Here is a 24380-nt window from a genome sequence, read left to right as displayed (position 1 = left end):
CAGCACAGCAGCTGAATTCACAGGCAGACCCCCACCTGCTGAGCCTCCTGTAGGGTTCTCAGACATCATTCACAACTTTCTTGGACTCAGTAATGACACGTCTCTGCTGCTACAGAAGGTGCTGGTGCCGTGCTGAGCCTGCGGAGCTGTGGCTTCTCAGGCCAATAAGAAGCTGCTTTTGAGTCTCCATGAGTGAGATCTTGGGCTTCCCTCAGCATCCTGGCTCTGGCCATTGTCATATCACTCCACTGAGTCAGAGCAGATGGGCAGGCAGAGGTCTCAGGGTAAGAGAAAATTTCCCCATCCATATATCTGGACATCAAGAGCTGCTGTCAGTCACCTAATTAACCACTGCCCCCCCTCTGCCTTTCCACCTTATGAATCCACTCCAGCCTTTGCCCCACTCCCACCAGTCAGGTCTCACATTACGGTAGTCACCCACCTTGACAGTGCACTTAGAGTAGGTGCATTTCAGTGAGTGTGGTAGATTGATTTATTGTAAAGGAGAATCTGGTCCACAGAGCAGCAGTTCTGAGCAGTCCTGAAGTTTCCCTGGACAACACTCCAGTTTGTCTGGCTCTCCAGCTAACGGATGCCTGGAACATTCCTCTAACAGCTTTGGTATTGGCAGAAAAGACTGGAGTGACTGGAGTGGGTCTTTTGAACAGTGGAGATCAACTGAGAGAACTCCCCACTCTCCACAAAGAAAGTGGGTTCACGTAACAAGCTGCAAGTGTGCTGCCAGAAAACACTGGGGCTGGTCTGCAGTCAGGATCCTTCCTCAGCTGCCTCAGAGCAGTGTTTACAGGGTCTCTGGGTGAGCATGGGCCCCCAAGGTTTGGCTAAGAGCTGTCCAAGAACTGAACAGCATTCTGCAGGAAAAAGAGGGGGAGATTTTCAGAACACTTTATTACTGAAGAACTTCTGCTGAAATTAGCGAGGACTTAAATAGGGGCGGGTCCAGGTCAGAGCAATGAAGTTTTGAAAAAGCTACCCAGATATGTACCTATTTAACATAAACCCACCTATTTCTGTCTTGCAGGGCGTGAAAGAACACATTTGTGCTGTATCTACAATCTCCCTGGTGTTTCTGGTCAGCTAGAGCAATAAATTTAATCTGATGTGAATGTGTTTTTTTAATGAACCACAATGGCTGGCATAGAGCAACTAATCCCCAGGGACACCAAAATATGCTCCACAAATTTGTGCCTCAGTCCTGCAAAGATACAAATGCCCATATGAACAACTTCCTATGCATGCACTGTCCCATGGAGTTCAGCAGAATTTTTTGCCCTGCATTGGCTGAAGTCCTCTGTAGGGATTTTTTTGGCCTAGAAGGGGTGAGGAGGAGGGGAGTATTCAGCAGACCAGCTACCCCACCTTGGCCCTCACATTTCTTCTGACTTTTTCTGGCAGCTCAGTGGGTTCAGCACTGCACCCTGCCCCGTTGTATGTCACTGAATGCCCTGCTGTGACCACCTCACTGCAGAAATAACCCAGCAGTGGTTATTACGGTCCCCTGGGGACCACACAACTTCATTTCATCCCCTGTGCAGCTGCAGGATTTTTTTTTATCTTGTAAGAACTGGTGTAACTAAGTTGTAAATCAGTGCATGGCCCATGAAATGTGTCAGACAGTCAGACAGCAGAGAACACCTTCTGCCAGTGTCCCCAGAGAGCCTGCACACGTCTGCACCCAGGAACCTCACTACTCACCTCCCCACTCCCTAAGAGGAGCACAGCCAGGAGAAAAGTGGCTGAGCATCCTGCCTAATTAAAATGTAGGTAAGGAGAATGCACTTGTGTATTTATGGCAGAACTTTGTTGGAATTAAGCCCCTGTGCTGGAAATGGAGTTCAGCCAAGACAAAAGCAAAGTCCTCTGGAAGCAGAGGCACAAAAATGACGACAATTAATTAACCCTGCCCTTTTTAAACATGTGCCCAAGACCATCAGTGATGAGAAACGTCAAGGCCCAATGTTAATGTCCAACCCCAAAATACAATAACTCCAGCAGCATGCAGTGGCATTCATTCCACACTGACTCAGATGGCAAGCTGCCACCTCCTGAATCATTCATACCACTTCCTGCAGCTCTTAGGTGGTCCTTGGAGGTATCCCCATGCAATATGGATTGCTGGATTTATGACAACCCACTGGTTTACAGCTCCGAGCAGTAATGCTACAAACAACCCTTTTGTCTGGAAACACTGCAAAATTAATCGCCTCAAAGACACACACTACTGAGTCTAATTAGTCCAAAGAGTAGCTTTTGGGGGGGGAAAAAGAAAAAAAAAAGACTGAAATGACCAGAACTGTACTTCCCTGGTTTATTTTGGTAAACAAATGAGTCTTAAATAAAAAGCAATACAAATAAATAAGTTCATATTAAATAACTAATAATAATAAAATATCACATAAATACTAAATAAAATAAAAATATCACAGAAATAAATACTAAAAAATAAAATAAAAATAAAATATCGTACAAATAAATGCAAAACAATAAAATAAAAATAATAATAAAATGTCACATAAACACTAAACATTAAAATAATAAAAATAATAATAAAACATCATATAAATACTAAGTATTAAAATAATAATAATAATAAAATGTCGCATAAATACTAAACATTAAAATAATAATAATAAAATGCCGCATAAATACTAAATATTAAAATAATAAAAATAATAATTAATAAAATAAATAACAAAATTTAACATAAATAATGTTATTTTTAGCTAAGTAAATACTAATAAAATAATAATTACATAAAGTAATAAATAAATAATAAAAAATTAAAAAGCCTATAAAAATAAATAATAAAAATTTAAAGCCTACTAAAATAAATAAACAAACAAAAAGCATGAAAACCCCCGGGGCGATCGCAACAAACGCGGCAACACCGTGCCGACGAACGCGGCACCGAGGATGCGCCTCATCACCGGGTGGCCACGCCGCGCACGGAGACCCGCAGCGCCCGACTCTCGCCGCTGTTTTTAGCCGTTCCCGGAGCGGGCGCGGCAGCACCGACCCAAAGGAGCCCAGATCTACCCCAGAACGGGCGCCGGGCACCGCCGGGCACCGCGATGCTCGTCCCCCCTCCCGCGGCCGCGCCCCGGCCCCGCCGCTGCCCCGCCCGCCGCCCGCCCCGTGCCGGCGCTGCCCGGGCGGAGCGGCCGCGCCCCGGGCCGGGCCGGGGGCGGAGCGGGGCCGCGCCGGGCGCTATTTGGGCCATGTGACGGCCCGGCCCCGCTTGCCGCGCCTGGCGCCGGGAGGAGCGGGCGCTGCGGCTCGGCCTCCCCGCCGCGCCGGGGGCAGCGAGCGGCGGGGCCGCTGCCATGGTCCGCAGGGCAGCCCGGGCACGGTAGGAGCCGGCGGGGCCGGGCGGGCGCTGCCGCGGTGGCTCCGCGGCCTCTCCGCGCGTCCCCGCGCTCCGCTGCCGGCGGGGTCTCTCTCTGCCCGCGGTCGGTGCCGGCCCAAACGCCGCCCGGCGCTGGGCTGGGGCGAGGCCGGGCTTTGGAGGCAGCGGGGCCGCGCTGGAGCGCGACTGCTCCATCCCGGGGAGCGCGGGGGTCCCGCGGCGCTGGGGGATAACGGGGCTCCCGCCGCTCCGCTCCGGCAGCACCGGGGCCCGCGGGAGCCCCGGCGGTTTGGGGTGCCGGGGATGCCGCGGGGTGGGTGGCTGCCAGAGCCCGGCTGGCGTAGCCCGTGTGCGGGTTCGGAAAGCAAACACTGATAATGTCGGCTCAGATGTCTCCGAGCCGTTAAGGAAGCGGGGTTGTTTGTTCGGTATCTGTGGTTACGGCGGTGGTCTCTGGAGCGCACCTTACAAGGGCTGATCAATGTGTCTCTTTTCTCGCCGCATAAACCTGTGCGGGTACAGCGGGGACTTATATAACCCTGTGTCTGAAGGACCGAGACTGTTGTTACGAGGAGAGGTCAGTCTTGCTGTGGCCTCCTGCTGAAGTGTGCCATGTGTTCTCCTTATCCCTTGGCTGAAGTGGGCAGCCAGGGTGGCTGATGGCTGGTGGTGGCCGTGCCTGATTTAAAACCTATGAATTGTCTGAGCCACGGCACAAGATAAAGAAGTTTACAAAATGATTGTAAAAATGGGAGTTGCTACCTTGGAGGAAGATCAGCTCCTTTTTCTCCCAGTAGCAATGTAGGATAAATCTGTGAGCCTTTTTTCCCAGGAGTAATCTGTGCTTTTCCCACCCCTCTAACATCTCATTTCTGTGCCAGTGGCTTGCAGTAAAAGAGACCTGGCTGTAAGATGGTTGGGTCCAGCCTACGAGGATGGATATTTCTGTTCTGAGTTGATAAGGGAACTAACTGCTGTGAACGTGATGGAGCTGTGCTACTGTTTACAAAGTGAATGGTGATGCTGAGAAGCACTGAAGTGGAGGAGCTCTTTCCCTGACCAACCAGAGGGAACTGCCCTGTCTCCTCCCTGCTCTGTCACTGTGCCTGGCCACTGGATCTCTCGTGGCTCTCAGTAGTTGTGATGATGGATGCATAAAGCAGCAATTTACTCTGCTCCCCCCTTAAAGGCAAGGGATGAACTCCAGCAGTGTATTCCTCAGGGGGGCATCAGGTTGTTGCTGTACATCAGCAGAAGGCTTTTGCAGCCTCTCTCCTCTGCTTTAGAGGTTACTGAAGTGCACTATAATGTGGTTTGGAGCTTGTTTGTAAACTTGTGTTGGATACTTTGGAGACTTGAGCTTGTGTTCCAGGAACTGGCTAGCTGATACGTGCTGCATTTGTGTGGAGTCACTTTGCTGCTGGATGGGGAGACTCTGCTCTGCTTGTTACTCTCCTGTGTCTGGGTTGATTTTTTTTTTTTTTTTCCCCCCCCTGGCCCCTATTTCCTTTCCTCAAAAAAAGTGAAAGCAGTCTGCAACAGTGGCTTGTCTTGTCAAGTCTGTCTTGTGAGAGCTAATTAAGAATTCGTTAAGTTACTGGAATTAAAAATCTGTAGCTAGTGAGCCAGTCATGACACTATGCCAGTTTGTGACTGAGTGTAGATTGTGCTGACATTGTTCCAAGTCACAATGTATTTTTTGAAGAATATAAGATGTGGAAGGGAGTATGTGCTGTGCCTGTCTGAGGTTTGTCTCTCAGTCACATTTTGTGGTGTCACTGAATACACTGGAATTGGCACCTGGTGGATTCAAAGAGGCCAGTGCAAGTGGTGCTTATAATTTTGGGCTTCAGTGTACGTGTACTGACTGAGTCTGGAGTCACTGAGGGCTTGTGTTGACAAGGAGTGAGGATTAACTGGTGTTGGCAGGGAGTATCAATGAGATGATCTCAGCTGGGCTGTGCTTATCTTCATGTCCTGTGGAAGGAGACTTCTGCATGTATTAACTGGTAGTGTTGCATTATAGCGGTGAGAAACAGCTGGCTAGACCTGCATGAATTAGCCTAACAAGCTGTGTTTCAGTATGAACTCCCCAAACCTGGTGTGTGTGGCTGGCTGTGGAGGTGCTGCCCTGCTCCTCTGTATTTACAGGTGTGTGATGCATCTTGTCCCCACAGCCTAACTTGCCAAGTCACAAGTCAGACGCTGGTTGCTTTCAGACAAAGCCATGTGATGCCTGCAGAACAAAAGTGAGTAAGTGTCTGTTACCAAACTGCAGTCACTGGGTTTCTTTGCTGGTGGCCACTGCAGAATGGGCTCATGTAGAGGTGTTGACTCACTTCCAGTTACTGCACTGCTCTGGGCAACAAAAAAAGTTTCCTTGAGTTGCTCCATGTGAGTAACTGCTGCAGCTGCCACTGTTTCTATCAGTAATTGCTGGGGGGAAGAGCACAGTTGTCCTTAGCAAAGAGGGGGTGGATATGTGCTACAGGTGATGGCCAAACACTCTCTGCTGAGTGTGAGAAAATATAGCTTGAAAATACTACTAACCAAGCACATGGTGGGGAGAATGTACCACTGTTCAATGTGTTTTCCCAAAAACTACCAAAGCATCGATTCCCTTTTAACTCTGTAGTGCTCTGCCCTCAAAGGTAATGCTTTGGAAACTCCTGGGATAAAGGAAATTGGCCTGTTGCATTGGTCAGAAAATTCTCTTCCAGACTGAGGAGTGTTTTTATACAGTGAATATAAAAAAATCCTCATTCTGGGTGTTAATTGGGTATGGGAACTGCTTTCTTCTGTAGCTGTGGGGTGGTACAAGCTGCCTCAACTCTGTAGCTTTTCAGGGAAGGAAATCCAGCAGACTTTCCCTGGTAGAATAGATTTGATGTGAGCTGGATGCTGCATTGAGGTCCGCCCCCAGTGTGTAAAGGCAGTGAGTAAGGAAGTACCAGAGCAGTCAGCTGAACCATGAATAATGTCCTGCTCTGGAGCTAAAGTTGAGTAAAACCTAAACTGTTCCAGCCTAAGGGACTGCAGGAGTCCTTTCTCTAGAAACAGCACAGAGGGAAGGACAATTTCTTTGCATGTCAGCTGTATGCTTGAGTTCTGGACCTGGACCAGTGGGATGAGCAGATGGAAGTGCTGGATGATGAGGTGGGTGCTTGGTGCTGTCTCCTGAGTGCTGGGGACAGTTCTTTGTCATGTGGTGTCATGCCTGGGGTTGGCTATAGGGTCCAGAGCTCTCCAGGCCAGCTGGTGCTTGTGCCAGAGTTGTGTGTGCCCCAGGGAGCGTGGTTTGGAGGGATGGGTGTAGGGCCACAGGCCAGGGACAGCTGTGGGCTAATCCTTTCTAGACATCTGACTTGATGTGTGGCCTTCCTTCTGTCACTCAACTCTGCACTAGGGTTTTCAAAAAGGGAGAAAATAAAGCTAATGCTGCTCTTGTCTGATTGGGATGGACACTAATACCAGTTTTATTTAGTGGCCTCTACCATGTGCCTCATTCTGGCAGTGGGGTGGAAAAGGTGGGAAGTGTCCAATCTGTCCACAATGTGGAGGTGCCATGGTGAGGAGTGGGGGGGCTTGGCATGGCATCAATTTTCTAGTGTTTCACTGGTGTGGTAAATGTCTTGTCATCCTCCCTTCTGGTTTTGTGTTGTACTTAAGCAGCATCGAAGATCAGTTTCAAAGGTTTTTGGATTAGCAACTCTTTCTGATCATAATAAACAGCCACCTGCCTTTGCCTTAGCTTCTTTTCCTCAACCCTGAAGTGTCTTGTCCACTGACATTTCCTTGTCTTATGGCTCTGCTGGTTTTTTCTCTTCCAGAACATGGAAAGACAGACTCAAAGCTGAAGCAGTGCTGCTGCTGTATAATAGTAAGGCTTTTAACCTGCAAAGCTTTCCCTGGAAGGAGAAAGCTTCTTAAGAGGAGGAGTGTGGGCCTTTCTCTTTAGGAAGAAAGCTTTTTTGCTTTAAAAAAAACCACAACAAAATAACAACAACCACCACCACCTGCCTGATTTCAAAGTGAGAGCAACAGCTTTTGACCTGGGAGCTTTGGGGCAGAAGGTGGTAATGTCTGAATGGTGTTACCAAACATGGGCTTTTTCTTTTAGCCTGGGAGGGGAATATGATGAAGCTTGTAAGTCGGAGCAGCTGTGTAGATGTTAGTTTGAAACTGCTTTCTTTGGAGAGCTGGTATGTTATCAAGTCAGGAATCTGTCCTGAGGAGATCCCAGATGGGGCCTTGACACCATAAATGTACAAAGGCACTCGGTTGCACAAAAACTGCAGAAACAACTTAGTTCTAAAGAACGTGAGCCACAGATGGTAAACAGCCAAAAAAAGCAAGTAAGGGGTAAGGCCAAGCTGTTCTTGACATGAGAAGGCTACACTGGTCTCAGATGTTTAGGAATTCTTAGTTTAAACTTCTGCAGACTTCCCTGTGGATAAATTCTGGTTTGAATGGCCTCTTGTAAATTAAGTTCTGCTTAATGTAGAGATGTGAAAAATGCCTGGATTTTTGGAGGTTTGAGGTAAACCGTGGAGTTTGCCAAGGTGCAGTTCTTGCCTAGATACCCTAATTCATTGTCATGTGGTGCTTTGGGATCCCTGGGTCTGTAATGCAGCCTAGTGAGCTGTGCTGCAGGGAAAGCAGCATTGCTTCTCACTGAGAAAACAATAATGACTCTTGAAATGCTTCCAAACAGTAGCCTTTGGTCCTTACTGTGGAGGAATTGGGACGTTGGGTATGAGGAAAGGATCGGGTTATGCTGTGTTGTCAGCAGTTCTACATGGAGATGATTTCTTTCGATGTACAGTCTCCCCATGCCATTTTAAGGCTAAACCAGTCATGTTATTAAATGTAGAGAATGAGGGAGGGATTGCTTTGTCCCATACTAATCCCAGGGCATCAGGGACTTGAGGTTTCAAGAGGTGCCCATGGAAAGAAATACCTAAAACTTTGTGGACCAGCTGGTAAGGGGTAAGCTGAACTGAGAGAATTAGTGTCTGTGTCCTAGTTCCTGTAAACTGTTGAACAGCTGCAGAAGAAACCTGTTGACCCCTGTGCTGAGAAGAGGTTTTGAGCCTCTGTGAATCCCAAAAGTACCTGGCTTGATGCCTGTGGGCAGGAAATGTAGTTGCTTGGACTTTTTGTTCTGGGGTTATATGATAGGCACGGGCTGTGCTGTCACCCTGCAGCCTCACTGTCCAGGTTCTGCACTGCTGCCTTCAACACTTGGCTTCCTTGCCTAATGTCCCACACAGCTTCACTGTCAGTGCTCTGGGGTTGTCCATGTGGCATGCTGTGCACTTCCAGCTGGAACACAGCGGAGCTGGGGGTGGGAGTGATTCAAACTGATGAACGTGTTTCATCTTCTGTGAGCCAGGGCACTGCTTTTCCCCCCCCGGTACCTCACAATGTTTTTGGAGTGCTGCATGTCCCTCTTGCAGCAAGGATCAGACAGGCAGTTGTAAGTGGTTTCAGCCTCAGACTTGACTCTGGTATTGATTCAGGCCCGTGCATCTCTTAGATCCTGCTAGCAGAGCTTAGTTTGCAGCCTAAGAGGGGAAGGGCAGAAGGGCTGCACACATGGCACTGATTCCAGCAGGATATTGCAGGAAGGTTAGGTATGTGGCACGAGGCCTTGCCAATGTACAGCTGCTGTGCAGAAGTTAAAAAAAGGGGCAGCTAATCTGCTCTGAAGTGGCTGTGAGCTTGGGTAATGGTGAAAATTCAGGGAGTGAAGGCAGACCAGCAATGTAATGTGCTACTGGTTTTCCAGGTTGTGGGTTTGACCTGCTGTATGGTGGGATGGGGAGAGCAAAAAAGGTCTGTATGTGTGTCTTGGATTTATTAATGTGTCTGTTTCAGTGGCTGAGGTTCATCCTGGAACTTGGATATTGTAGTTCCTTCTTAATAATTCCCTTAGTTAATTGACCTTGAGATGATCTTCTCAAGGACCAACAAGCTGCTAAATGGTTTAACTTTTTTAACTCTGTGTTTGCAAGAAGCAGCTTTTGAAGGAATTGAGAGCTTTCCTGGTGGGTTCACTCTACACATTCCCCAGCTGCATCTTTCCTGTTCCACTGAGGTGTTTCTGATCCTCTGGGCATGTCAAGTGGCAGTAAGATGTTGCCTTCTAGTGAGATTGTTGAAGGGGCAGGTCATATGTGCCCACAGTGCCCACGCAGGTCCAAATCTGCCCTTTTGGCATGAACAACAATAACGTTAAATCCGAGGCTTTATTTGGGTAATCCGATGAAGCCTGCTGTGTGTGGACACCGAACTGGATTTGCAAGAGGCACAGCTTTGTGTGTCAACACTCTGAGTGGGAGGGGACACCTGATGAGATTGCCTGGAAGGAGCAGTCGCCCACATCTGCAGCCAGGCTGTGATTGTGCAAGTGCCCTCCTGCTTGCTCCAGAGCCAGAGCAGTGCTGTGTGCCTGGGGAACCCTGCCAAGGGTGCTGTGTCACTCCAGGATGGCAGATCCGTCCAGATGTTTGCCTACAAGGAACTCCAGTAAATCTGCTGCTTTGCTGAGGTTCATTTCAGAACAGAATCCTTGCTGCCAGGTGTACTTGAACACTAACTTGGTGTATGAATTCTTTTCTATAAGGACTTTCTGCTGTCCGTATTTTCTCCAGAAAGGAATTTGCCTGTGACTCATGAGGTGCCTTCAGTCTTTGTCCCTTGATGTAGGGAAGTGGTTGCAAGTGCATGTGGCAGCACGTTATCAGTGGGGGCAAACAGAATTTCCATGGACTGCACATTGCCACTGGGACATGTGCAGCATCCCCTGACTGAGCTCAGTAGGCAGGAGCAGGTTTGGGCTTTAGGCCAGAGGTGTGGCAAGGCTTCTGGAATGCATCTAGGAACATCCAAGAGCAAAGTGAGAGATGTGGCTTATCTTCAGCTGGACTGTGTTTTGTGGGATAAGTGTAGCAACACTTTTGTGTTAAAATGGAGAAGAATGGCTGTTAATGGTTTTGCAGTTTTTGGTAAGAAGCAAGAGAAGAATGGCTCTTAGAGCTTGACGTGGAAGAGATTTCTTGATGCAGGTGAGACCTTGGTTGGTGCTGGGGAGCAGTGTGCTGTATAGTAGGACTGCTGGCAAATCCCCCTGTGTATTTAAGATAGGAGAATGGTTTTTGAGCTTATGGTCATTAAGGTGGAGGGGAAGGATACAGTATTGTAACCAGTACTTGTTCAGTGGCATGTGCTCTTATGTTGTTTGGATTAGGCTGTCTTCAAACTTTCCAAAAATGCCAAACAATCCTCAGTCTAGACTGTTTTTGAAAGAATCCTTGGCCTCATGGGAATCTCCATTTCAAGGTGCAAAACAGCACAGCAGAAGGCATTATCAGTGGTTTTATTGTTGAGGAGGCTTTTATGCCAACACGATGTTCAGTGTACTCTTAAATCTTGTTTTGGCATACCTAAGGTACCCACGAAACAGGTTTGTCACAGAAATGGTGTCTGACCCAGGGCTGTGGTGCCAAAGAGGTGTCAGTTGAAGTCCTGTCCTTGGCACAAAGCAGACAGAGCAGATGGCCCAGCAGGTGGCAGGGTGGCAGCAATGACAAAGTGACTTTGCAGGTCATTCAGTGAACCCTCTTTTGCTTATCTGATAGAAGAGCTGGACAGTCCCATTAAGACTTGCCTAGATGCATTTATCCAGGGTGAACAGCTCCATAACCAGCTTTTTCAAGCCAAGGATGGTATCACCAAAGAGTTGGAATTATCTGTAGGATGGTTTCAGTTTATGCTTTCATTGAATATCAGTAGTGTAATGGATTGACTGTACAAATAAAACTGCAAGGTAAGTTTATTCTGGTGTGAGGTTTTTTCGGGGAGGAAAACACTGTTGGATGTGGTGGCTTTGTTTGATGTTGCAGGCATTAGATATTCTAGACAGTTTACATCTCTTCCATGTTTGGGAGGTTGTGGTGACAATGGCTTTCTCATTACTTTTAAATTGATGTTTGCACACAGCAAATCTTGGCAAAGCCATCCAGCCTTCTCAGAGGGAATGAGGACTTCAGCAGCAGCCAGAAAACAGTTGAACATACTTGGACTAAGACTGACCAGCCCTAGAAAAGACAGAAGCTCAGATACTGAGGACAGCAGCTATAACATAACTGGCTTATATCTCTGCAGTTCTTGATCACTAAACTCTGAAAATGCAAGGCAGCTGCTCTTTTCTGCTTGTTCCTAAGTACATTGAGTGCATTTTGCTTAAGACCAGATCTTTTCACTGTTTCTACAGGGCTTCTTCATCTCTATTTTTTAAGTTCTACTAATGTGTTTCAAACTTGGTTTCCTAATTGGAAACTTTCCATTGATGTCATGGGAGCTTTCTGTGGCCCACCTCAAATATCTTGGTTCACCAGGAATTAAGTGACTGTACAAATGTTTATGTTAAACACTTATTTAGAAGGTATGTTGACTTATGAGGACCTCTGATGACTGTGGTATGTTGGGAGGATGGCTTGACTGTACAGTTTTTGTCTTGCCTTTGAACTCTAAAAGTCCTGGCAGCTGTTTAATGCCTAGATAAGGACTCAGGCTTGCTTACAGCTCATGAATGTGTTTCATCACTGACTGTTGCACTGTTTTCTTGTCTCTAACATTGGAGAGGTTTTTGAATGGGTAACCTTCATGGAAAGGACCCAGATGGCAGAGTCTGGAATAGTCACATCAGAAAGCCATTGGCTTAATTACAGGTATGGAATTTTGTTGTTTTAGAGAGGAAACCCACAGTTTAGTCTGCTGAGGAGCCCTAGGGAGGGAAGGAAGAACATGGAAGTTCTTCAGACTCTGCTTACTCAGGCTTCTGTGGCAGTGTCAGGGCATTTGGAAGGTGGAAACAGGAGGAATAAAAACCATCATAGCATTCCCTGTCACCACCAGACAGACCTCAGACACTGAGCAGTGACCGTTTCTCTCCTTCCCTGCAGGAGATGGTGCTTTGAGGTGCAGCTTCATATTGGCACACGGGAGGTGAGGAAGCCACTTTAAATATTGCTTGATGTACAGAGTTTAAGCTAGTGAAACTGTTGCTTAAGAATGAATTTCTGACTGTCCCACTACAACTAAGGGGCCAATTTCACCCCTTGCCATTTGAACCAGTAGTGAAGCTACTGTGAACTGTGCTGTAGTACATGTCTTGGTCATGGTTTTTTGGCAAAAACATTTGTTCTGTATTACCACAACTGCTATTTCCAGGAAAAAGTTGCTCTGGGATATCTGGCTACCTTACAGTGCAGATGTCCTCTGAAGACAGCATGTGCATTCTTGCAGCCACAGTTTGTATAATGTGTTTTTTATCCGCTTCATTTTGGCGCTTTCAAGTCTGATTTGTCTAGTTGTGCTTTTATAGGGATAAAACTTCAGGCAGGCTAGAAAGGCTTTCTAAAATTGCTGTTGTGTGAAGCCTTTTGTTGGATGATGTCAGGAGCCAGCCAAAGCTTTTGGTCACCCTGCCTGTCCCAAAGCACCACAGCAATTTCCAGGGACCCTTTCAGGTAATGGTGAAAGCAAAACATTGCATCATGCTGGGACTGTACCCAGCTGCTGGATTCATGGAGATGTACAGTGCCTCTTCCTAATTATGGTGTGTCCCGGGTCAATTATATTTAAACACAGAGTCCAACCATGTCATTAAACTGTTTTGGCTAATGACAAATCAGAAATCCAGCGAAGCATCATCCCAGAATGCTCTCTGCTCTGGGGAGTTGCTGAGTGTGTTCCAGTAAAGCTGGCAGTGTGAGATGTCTCTTGTGCAATCTGTCTGCCAGGAATATCCCCTTAGTTCAGCACTTTGGGAGCTGCTGTGCGATGCCTCGTTGCTGGTGTGTGTTCCTGGCCGTGGAGGGCTCGCCTTACTAAGCACACCGGTGGAGTGGTTTGCTGAATGTTGACAAATGTCTCGGCACTAGTCTGTTCCATGTTTATCCAGCTCTTTCTTTGGGTTTTCGCTTCGTATAACCAGTGTTTGAGTTACACAGCTTCTGGCAGCTGCCTCAGGAATGAGAGGTGAACACATCTTTCTAGAGACTGGCGATGGGCTGGGTCAGGCAGAGTGCACTCTGTTGGCTTCTCGTTCCCTGATAGTTTCAAGCAGTTTAAAGGTTACGTGAAGTGGCTTTCTCCACCTGCTGCTCAGTGGAAGGATGGGAATCCTTCCCCATCCCCATCAGGAATTACAATTCTGACTTGATTCTCTGCAGGGAACAGACTGTACCAGGCAGGCAAGAAATGTCAGTGCTGTTTTCCATTCTCTGCTGGCTGGATTGCAAGCCATTTATGCCCAGACATTCTGGAGGTGTTCTGCCATGGTGTGACTCTGCTTCCTTTTTGCTAAGGGAGATCTGTAGGAAACTGCTTTTCCTATGGAGACTTGAAGGGGGAAGAAGGAATTGGAAGCTAAAGAGGGGATATTATGGAGTTGAGCAAGCCAAGGTGCTCGATGACCCTGGTATAGCAAGCTTGGATTTGTCTGGACACTTCACCTCAACTGGCTGCTGCAGCAGTTGGAGAACAGAAATTGCCTCTTCTGTCTGTGTTGTTGGATTTGGAAAGGGTTTTTCCACAGCTTTTGTTATGTTTAAGGGTGGTTGTTGTTCCCGGATTAGACTTGAATAGAAAACATAAGGCTGCTGCCAGCTTTCTGTCACAGGCACCTTTTATCTTGCATTCATCTCTTCCAAGCAGATGCTGCTTTCATTTCTCCTACTTTTTTGCTACAAGACTGATTAACAGCCCTTTGATGCAGGGGAAGAAGCTGTATTTCAAAGCAAAGTACCTCCTTAACTTTGATAATAAAACTGTTGTTTTTATCTAGAAGGTAATTCTCTGTTCCTTTGAAACAAACCTGAGGGTTGGGAGCTTCTAAATCCTTCTTGCTCTAAGTGAATGTGCAGATCCTTAGCTGGCAGCTCAGTGGCTGTGCTGTTTGGGTGGGAGGTGTAGGTGAAGCTGAGCTGCTCGTGGTGAGGATGTACCTGGGGAAGAGGGTGACAGACACTGGTGCACAGCATTTCTGCAGATGTTTTCCTCCCAGCTGGTTACGAGCTACAGTGTGTGGCTGATGGTGTCAGAAGTGCCAAGCACACAGCTCAAGGTGGGGCACAGCAGGAGGAAGGAGCTGAGGGGAACAGGAGTCTGCAGACACTGCTTTGTGGTGGTGAAGCAGTCTGTATCCTCCAGCCAGGCAGAACTGTTTTTCCCAATCCACCCTGCCCTCCCAAGCCTTCCTGCCTTCAAAGACTTGTGCTGAGCATGAGGTTCGTGTCAGCATCCAGCTTTTGGCTTTCATCTTTCCCACTTTAAAAGATAAGCCCTGTTCCTGTAAGGTGTAATACTTCCGAAAGGGTGGTGTGAGGACTGTTTCCAAGGGGGATGTTGAAGCCTGCCTGTCCTCATGGGGAGGACAACTGGTGGATAAGACTGAGCCACAGCATTGCTCAAGTGGCAGGTGACTTTGAGGAATGAAGCATTCCTAAACTTAGGCTTGGCTGGTGGTCAGGGCATGGAAGAGATGTTGTTGTCATCAATTGGCACGTTACAAGAACTATCTAATGCAGCAGAGGAATGTTGGATGTGCAGGTCATGGGTCCAAGATCTCATTTGAGAGTAGGGGCTGAGGGAAATATCTACTGAAACTACCAGACTTCCTGAGGGAGACCATGGAAGGCTGCTTTGCACACAGGCAGGTGCTGGAGGCACTGAAGAGTCTGACAGGCTTGCAGGTCAGGAAACCTCAACTTGATTTCAAGAACCTGTCACAATTGTGTGATGAGCTACTGCTTTGGATGCACGTACAGGGGTGTTGACTTTTGAAAACATCCTTTTGTTAAGAGAACAGAATGGTTTCCTAAACAGTGTAAAAAAAAAAAAAAAATCACTTCCTCAGTGACTCAGCTGTCTCCTCTTGCGAGGTTTTTGTCCTCTGTGGTGACACCCTCAGTCTCCACAGACCTCAGGACAGGAAAGACCTGAATCTGTAGCTTAGGCTGTGAAAGATCTACTGGGTCTTCATACACAGGAATGTAACTTAAGTCCTGTTTTTTCAACACTTAAGAAGCCCAGGACGAAGAGATCTGGATCAATATTGTGCAGGAGTGTTGAGTTTTTCCATGTGGGAAGGTAAGACAAAAGGATCTGTTTGTGTTGCTTAGAGTAAATCACTGTGCAGGATGAAGGCACTAACAGCTGGTACAAAGGCACTGAACTGCATTCCCTTGTCTAGGATTTATTTGACCTGAGCATTAACACAAAACTCAACCCGAAACCAGCAGATTAAGAAACTGGAATGACTTGAACAGGGAAGAAGATGTGTAAACCGTAAGTATAAGGAGGAGTCTTGTCACCATGGAGCTTGCCAAGCTTTGGAACAGGTTGCCTGGAGGTTGTACAGTCTGTTTTTGAAGGTTTACAAGAGTGAACTGGTGAACTAGAAAACAAAATTTGCCTTTGTTGTTCTTCCCAAGCCATCCTGCCCAAGGCCTTAGCAGCCACATCCACCTGATGTCCACCTTCCCGACTCACTGCTTGATGTCCAGTAAGACAAGGTATAAAACTGCAGTTACTGCACTGCAGTGCTTCTGGGCTTGGCACTTAGTTTGACTGTGGGATGTCAGCCCCTCTTTAAAGAGGGACATGACTGTTGTGATAGGTCTGAGGAGCACAATGAGCTTTATCTCTTGACCTGGTGGTGAAAGGGTGGAGGGGAATGTACTGTACAGGCTGAGGCAGCTGCTGGTGACCAGGGGCTGCACACCCAGTGTTTGAGCTGGTATAAGGATAGAGCCTGAGGGGAAAGTTGTGCTTGTTACACTGCATCCTTCCCTGCCTTTTTTTTTTCTGCTTTAAACTCTGTGTGGATTGGGTTGTGCTATAGCACTGGTTGTGTGTAGGGAAACTAGCTATGCAGAGCTCTTTAGCTGCATTCAGCCCCGGGGTTATGGAATGGATTTTCTTAAGTCTCGTGATTCGATTGTCGTAGTGTCTGATCAGGTGGAAAAGACTCAGTCAGGAAGCTCATTAGCTCCTGCCTGAGGGACTTGCTTGTTTCCTCCCTGAAAAATAGCAGCAGGCATGCCTGGCTGGATGGGAAACTCTCTGCATCCATCCTCCTGTCTGTGGTGGGATTGCTGGGACAGGAGAGGTCAACACAGTGACTAAACACAGACTGTAAGAGGGAGGATGAAAGGGATGAACTTGGCTGGAGCGCAATTGTTGAATGTGAGGAGGAGGATGCCAGCTGAGTTGCTGGGGATGCAAATGTAAATAAACTGTAAAACTGGAAGAGAAAGAAAATGTAACTTTTGCTTCCTTAAATGTCAGGGACAAGGCAGGTTTTTGTGAGGAGGAACTGAACAGTGTTCTGCTGGGTATTGAGGATGCTGGGGGTTGGAGTTTCCTCCTCAGGAGCAGGCAGTTTGTGGGCATCCTCCGCGGGCCTGTTGTTCACCTTGCCCTTTTGCTCTCCCTGTGATGCAAGGATGAGAAGTGTGCAGCACCCTGGTCTTCTGCTCTACAAAGTGTCTTCTCCTGCCCTCTGTGGTAGGTTGGTGGTGGTGTTGCTGCCCATCTCCACGGGGGAAATGCAGACCCAGGGCAGTGATGTGCTGAAGCTTGCCAAGCTGAGTGGCAGTGAAGCAGGGATGGAGCACAACTTCACTTCTGCACCATGAGGCCCAGATTTTGGTGAATGTGCTGCCCTGTCCTCTGAATCAGAACAGCATCCAGTCTGTGGTCCTGTAATGCTCTGCTTGGAGGGAGCAGAGACACTGTTGCAATCAGGCCAGGAATTATCTGTTTCTAGTACATGGCCCAGATTTCAATTACCCTTTTTCCGTAGTGATGAGCAGCACCAGACACTTGCACAACTTCCCCTCTGGCAGAGATGTATTTGATGTAGATACATGTGCTGAAGCTTCAGACACAATAAACGTATTTGAGGGTAACAGGCTGAGTAATCTGGTGCTTGGCAGCTGCTCTGTTGTGGGGATTTTTTGCTTTACTGTTAGTAGTGCTTGTGACATCTTTAAATGAAAAGAGGAAGGAGACAGTAGCTGAGCAACCTTAATATTAAAATAGCTTGAACTACAAGTGGTTTTCCTGACAGAAGGAATCCTGCTGAATTCAGTCTGTCTCCTGACAGAGTATACTGTATTGCTCTGAGGAACAGGGATTGAAATCCTCACAATCTGCTGTGTGCTTTATATTTTCAAGGCATCTATTTGAGAAAATGCTTCTTTGCAGGTCTATAATATCCAAATATACTAAGGGCTCAGTTTATGTTCTCATGCAGGTATTAGTACTTGGTGTGTACTAGGTGACTTCATTCAGCTCTTGCTGGGCTCTCTGTGTTCACAGAGGTGTTGTGATTGCCTCATTCTGCCCACTGAAAGCAGCAGAACAACTATCCTAGGAAAAAAAAAAGGACTTCTAAACTAGCACTTCCAGCAGTTGGGATGCCATGATTTTACTCTTCAGCCTCTGACAAACCCAACCATGTTGCTTCCCCCATTTCTTCAAACACAAAGCCTATGAGAAAGGCCTTCTACAGATTTGCTTCTAGGCACAGGACAGCTGAAATGGAGGCTGACCTGCCACGAGGTGGGAGAAGACAGCACAGGAGGCAGCTGGAAAGTCTCTTTGTTCTGCCCTGCTGTCACCTAGGAAGGAGACAGAAGGGGAGTTTTGGTAGGTGACTGCTGAGAACATGGATTTCTTTTAACGCAGCTGCTGCCAGCGTGAAACCACAGTGATTCATGGACTGTTTTTAGGGGAAAGCAGTGCTTTGTTACCAAAACCTTTGTCCTGATGGCTTGTGGTGTTGGCTGATCTCGCAGTTGTAGCCAAAAAAGTGCTTTTGATACCGGAGTGGAAACTCTGGGCAGAGGTAGAAACATCAAGCTTCATTCCTTCCACCCACTGCTCCCCCTCCCACCTCCTGATTATCAGACAAAACTAATGAATCCAGAGATGAGGGGTGGACAGTGGGCAGTGTAGGCTGCAAATTAATAAGTAGGGAAATAATGAAAAGCAGGGAGTTCTTGTGCAAGAGGGTGGCTTGTTATGGATTATGTGGAGTTCTTTAATGCAAATAGTTCTGAACATAAACACTTACTATTTAAAATTTATGGTGGCTTAATTGCAGAGGAAATGCCTTTCTAAATGCAGCCTATCAAATGGCTCCAGTGCTGGAGGGAAGGAGGGGAAAAACCTTAGGCAAGCATGGCAACTTGGCCAAGTCTTTTGAGTGCTGCTTGGTTATAAAGCTGGGGGGTTCTTATTTGTAATGTGCCAAGCAGAGATTTCAGCCTTATGGGGTTGTGAGGCTTCCTCTGGAAGCAGTGCTTGTTTACATGCAAAGTCTTGATAAAATATGGAAAAATCAGGTGAAGGTGGTTGGACAGGTACAAAGGTGTAAGAAAGGTGAACCTCTGGACACATGGAAAAAAGGTTGCATGTGACCTTCCTCCTTGCTACTTAAGTGACTTAATTCCTGTGGCACTCAGTCTGCAGGCAGATCATAGAGGCATCTCTTGAGTGCATGTAGCAAAATTGAAACTGTGAAAAAACTGTGCCTTTTGCAGGTGACCTTTGCAGTTGGTGTGTCTGTGCCAGCCTAGCTTTTTTTTTCTCCTTGGAATAAGCTCCCCCAAGACACCAGGGCTCTTTCTTCTGATGGCAAAGACTGCACTAAAGCAACCTGGGAGCAGCCTTTCATAGTTGTATCAAACAGTTTTCATTTCAGTACAAAACAAACTGCATTCCCAAAAAATGGATTCTTGACATAAGCAATGAAGAAAAGCATCACCTGTCTGATGGATCTAGCATGGAAATGGTACCAGGAGCTAAAAAAATGCCTCTGCCAAATGTGACCGGTGAGATGAGAACCTGGTATGAGGGAAGGACGTCTTACCTGGTCTGGAAGATGTTTGATCTGGTGCTGCTGTGTTCCCTAAATGGGTGTGTGCTGCAGCCTGCAGAGAACCTGCCATGCTGGTGGAACGTGTAGCTGGAGTGTTAGAGCCTCAAAGCTGCCCAGACCAGTGCCTCAGCTGTAAACAGCTTGTCCTCCAGAATGGCTGTGCTGTGATGGTGTGCTCAGTGCTTTGAGTGGGGTTAGGGCTCTACATAAGGGCACAGGAATGGCAACAACTTACTAGTTTTTCTCCAGACTCTGCAGTGGCTGCATTGCTGTGTGCCCCTGCTGTCACATCTCCCTGTACCTTCCCCCAGGAAGGGAACAGTGTGGATCTTTGTCTTCCTGTAACACCACATACAGGTGTTGTCTCAGCTCAGACCTAACTGCCAAACCACAGCCGTTCTGCTCTTTCCTCCAGAAGAATCTATCTGGGGTTCAGATCTGTGGCACAAAGCTGAACCTGACACATCTGATGAGCAGCAGCAGCGTGTCCCCACTGTAACCTGTCCACAGCTTTGGCACTGGAAACAGGGGATGTCTGCAATTCATTGTATGTCTGGATAACTTGGGAGCCCCAAATCAATGGTTACCCTGTGAGGTGACCTGACTGACACCAGAGTATGTGACAATCAGCTTTGTGGCACCAAGTGTGATTTGGATGCTGAATTCTGCCTGGAACCCAAGTTCATCAAGTCAACCTTCTAGGTAACAGCTGCCTGTAAATACTTGCTGGAATACAGAGTTTAAAGTTGCTTCTGGAAAACAGCACTTCACCAATTGGCTACAAGCAGATATTCTAGACCAGCAGGAAGCTGGAGAGGAGCAAAGGGGAGAGGTGTAGGGAAGGTCAGTGCTGCAGCTGCAGATGTGGGACATGGGAAGGGACTCTGGCTAAACTTCTCAGTGTTTAGCTGAGATGCAGAGCTGTCAGTTCAATGTGGGATGATGAACTCAGGGCCCTCTCCTGCCTGATGGAGGAAAAGCTTTAGTTGCTGTATTTCTGACCTGTTCATCAGCTCCTACTCGCTGTGAGTACTTTACCATGGCTTCTCTGAGGCCATGGGCAACTTAGGAGCCATTCTTGTGCTGTGTAATGCTGCTGCTCACTCTGCAGTACAGGTGTTTGTGTGCCTGCATGGAAGGGTTCTGCAGTGTTAAGGATGTGTGTTCAGGGTAAATTTCTGTTGTACAACTGCAGCAAATTGCTTAATTCCTTTTAACATCTGTGTGTGTTTCACTACCAGTAAATGAACCGTTTCTAGCCAGTCTTATTGTCCTGACTTGCTTTGTAAAGGCCACAGACCATGAGTAAGTGTGGAAAGGAAGTGGACACACCAGACAGGATAAGAAGCAACTGTGCTGTTGGTAATGCAGAGGTCTGGACTCAGCAGTAGTAATTGTTTAACCTGCATAGCTTCCTAGTGCTGCTGTCCTCAGAATACCCAGGACAAAGCGTCCCCAAGGTAGTTCTGGAAAAGGTACAAAAGAACTGCTTTAGAGTACTGGTCGAAGTGGGTTGACCATGGGGAGCTGAACTAACAGTGCTTTGTGCCAAGAACTTAATGGCTGCAGGCAAAAGGCTGCAATCTACCTCTGAGAAGCTATTTTAAAGAGTCTTGATTTGTGCCTGGTCTCTAGCATGCAGCTGACATTCATGAGCTGCCTTACACGGAGCTGTAAAGAGCCTAATGACCTTTACAGCATCCTCTGAACTTCCTCTGTGAGGAAAACCAGCCTGAGTTGGCTTTTTTCATTGGAAGGAGTACCTTAGTTTCTCTGAACCAAAATTGCCATTTATAATTATCCTTCAGTAGGAGAGAAGATCTCAGGCAGGAACTTGTGGAACTCCTTTTGTCTGAGTTGCTTCCATCATTACAAGTACTTTGCAAAGTAACCTCTCCTGTTGTTTAGTGGTATTTTCTGCTAGATTGTGCAGCACTGCAGTTAGCAGGAACTGCCTGGGTAGGTGGACAGGTGGAAATTTGCTTAAGTTGGTTTTTAGTAAGTGGCTTAGTTGAGGATGGGTCATGGTTGTTACTTCAGGTTTTAGTTTACTCAGATGTGCTCCTCTGAGTAACTTCAGTGCTTTGTTTTGGAGAACCAGACACTAGAGAAATGGTGTAAAAGGGCACATTGCTTTCGTCACACTGCCTTCAGCACGGCAAAAATAGCTAGAGAACTTCAGCAGAAACTGTCTGAATCATCCCAAGGAGAGGAAGGATGGAGAGCTGGGTTCACACAGACAAGCTGATTCTTAGTGGTTACAAGTCCTAGCAGTGCTGTATGATGATGTGCTCTTGGTTTCTTTGGGCAGAAGCCTTTTCTAGTGTGTCTGGGGGTGGGCATGCTTGTCCTGGCTGCCTCATGTATGGGAGAGCAGAGCCCTTGGTGCCTGCTCAGTAGGCGAGTGAGGCTGTTTGCTCAGCAAGGTGGTTGTTAACTTTGTAGTCCAGGCAAGTCAAGCATTCCCAAATCAAAGCAACTTGTTCTCCCCATCCCTGGCGTATCTCGAGCACAGTAACTTGTCAGGGGCCTCTTACTCTGCTGCACCTCTGTGCTGTTTGCTGGGACACAGGCCACCTTTCTTCACTCTTGCTTACCCAACCTGCTGTGAGCTCAATGACTCCGGTTTCACTTTTCTGTGGAGGCCACACAGCCCTGCCAGCACCTCAACCTGCTGAGCCCAACTGCTCCTGCTCCTCAGGAGGTGTGGCTGAGGAGGCTGCCCCTGTGGCAACCTTCTCCATGTGGGGCAGGGCAGCAGTGAGGCTGCCAAAGCCAGTGCTGTGCAACGAGGGCTGCCTGCCCAGTCCTGATCTCAGCAAACTTGCAACACTCAGACGCGCTCTAACCATGTTGTTGGTGCAGTTGTTCCTGTCATCTGTCCTGCAGCTGCCTGGGCTCTGCTAACACAGCACTGGAAAACTTCTTCAACAGCATAGGTGAGCTTTTTTTTTTCCCCAAGGTTTAATCAGTGTTTAATGGGGTGGGAAGGGTGTTAAAGGCTGGTGAAGTGATTGCATCAGTGCTGGACATTCCTGGGACCACGTTCTGCCCTGGGCAGAAATACACAGTGCAAGTAGGCTGCTGTGTTTCTGATGCCAGAAATTAGCAGCAAGCAGGGAAAATCAAGTGTCCTGGTTGTTTGGGGCTAAAGTCTGAATGCTGTTGGAGGCATGTGAGTCTTCATCCCTCTTCACTCTGGTTAAGGTGTGTTGTAGCATTGCTGATCCATCTTAGCTTTTAACTTAGGGACGCAGAAGGTCTGCATGATCAAGGGATCTGTTCTCAGCCCCACCAAGAGAGGAAGGGGAAATCCCTTTCTTTCTAAGGAAGGGTCTTTGTGGGCAGTTGCTGACATACTAGTTGTGCACATATCTACCTTCTAGCAGGTTAGTCAGCAAACCAGGAGCAGTGTGGCTCCTTTGTCTGTTGGCTTGCAGGATGAACATTCAGCCCAAGAAAATGAACCAGGTTTACTTCATGCTTTTCTAGTAAAATCATGGGAACATGAGCAAAACTGCAGTGGTATTTTTGGCCTCATTTGTTAGTACTGTGTGGGATCCATTAGTTCAACTTCTAAAGCTGTAAGCAAGTAAATCACCATGGGTAGAATATCTCTTCTTTCCTTCTTCTGAGGCGTGTTCCAGGCTGGAAATCTTTAGGGTAGGGCTCTGATTCATTGTCTGTAGAGCACCCAGAGCCTGTTGGGTGTTTAAAGGTTTGGCCTTTTATCTATAGAAGTACACTTGATATTATGTGGAGGAAATGAAGCCACAGTAAACTGACTTGAATAAATAGACTTAAAATAAGACTGGATCAGGAATCAAGGAGTTTAAGATCCTTCAAGTGTCCTTGTTATTGATGCTCCAGACAGGTGACCTGTAGGTGTTGAGTTGCAGAGCAAAGAAGAACCCATGAGGAGCCTTGGGTTTTCTGAGCTGAAAACACCAACTCTGCTCTGTCATATACAAGATTTTCCTCGAAGACTTGTGTTCTCCCTGTCTAACAGCAGGGACTTGCATTGAGATGTCTGTCTCCTGCCTTGATCTGTTTTCAGCAAGCAGTTGTTTTGAAATCTGGCATATCTTTCTTGTATGGCAAACTGCCTGCTTGCTCTGAACAGCACAATCGAGGGGAGGTCTGATTCTCACTGAAATAGCAGTGAATGCTTTTCTCTGAGACACTCTTATAATTTCATTCCAAAGCTTTTAAGCCCAGAAGGTTAACAATAGAACTGAAAAAAAGCATGAGGAGCAGAACTGAGCATCATGGGGATGAGCTTGTGTTTGTGAAGCAGAGCAGAGTTGCAGCAAGCCTGAGCTGTTGATAAGAGAGATAAAAGCACTTTCAGTGTTTAGATTTGTACTTAAACCTGTAGCAGTTCAAAGGTTTTGAAGCAGCCCATTCCCTAGCATATCTTCTCATTTATGGCTGACTGTGTCTCACATCAAGCTGCCCAGGGCATTAATCCATTAATTTAAGAGGATAAGCTCTTCTGTATCTCTCCTGCTGCAGGAAAGTGCCTGTATTGTCTTGTGCGTGAAGAGGTTTTTCCTTTTAAAAAATGAGGGTGTAACTGTGCTTCCTGACTGCAGGGCAAGGTGCCACTCTGCAGTTCTAGACCAGGCCAGTGCCAGGAACAGCAGCAGAGCCAGCTGTGAGCCAGAGTTATTGCCTTGCCCTAATAAGGAGCCATGTTGTGCTTAAATCTTGGCATATGGTGCTCAGTGTCTGACCTGCTCTCACTCTAATCAGCCTCTTTGTTCCAAACCTTTTCCTTTCTTCCTCCTTTCCCTTTATTCTGGCCATTGTCTTTCATCTGGTGTTAACAGTCTGCCTGGGAAAGAGTCGTAACTAATGGAAGTGATGAGTGGTGCTTGTGTGCAGAAAAGCTGCTTCCTCTGCAGAGCCAAGCAGGCAGTGAAGGGTGTCCTGTCCCCTGTGCTTCACAAGTCCCTGTTGTCTTTCACTGGGGTGATTCCCTTTCTGGTGCAACAGCCTTGAGAGAAATATGATGAAGCTTATGTTGGCAAAAGGCAAAAAGTCATTATGAGC

General features: G+C 47.1%; 1 long non-coding RNA gene across 1 annotated transcript; it reads left to right on the top strand.

Moving 5' to 3' along the window:
- Nucleotides 1-5624: 5624 nt before the first annotated feature.
- Nucleotides 5625-22883, top strand: LOC116797418. Its single transcript, XR_004360653.1, has 3 exons — nucleotides 5625-6523; nucleotides 21776-21779; nucleotides 22874-22883. It is a non-coding gene; the product is annotated as an uncharacterized LOC116797418 (long non-coding RNA).
- Nucleotides 22884-24380: the final 1497 nt, after the last annotated feature.

The sequence above is a fragment of the Chiroxiphia lanceolata genome, chromosome 22, assembly GCF_009829145.1.
Source record: "Chiroxiphia lanceolata isolate bChiLan1 chromosome 22, bChiLan1.pri, whole genome shotgun sequence".
In the NCBI taxonomy this organism is placed as follows: Eukaryota; Metazoa; Chordata; class Aves; order Passeriformes; family Pipridae; genus Chiroxiphia; species Chiroxiphia lanceolata.
This window is presented reverse-complemented; position numbering and strand designations above follow the sequence as displayed.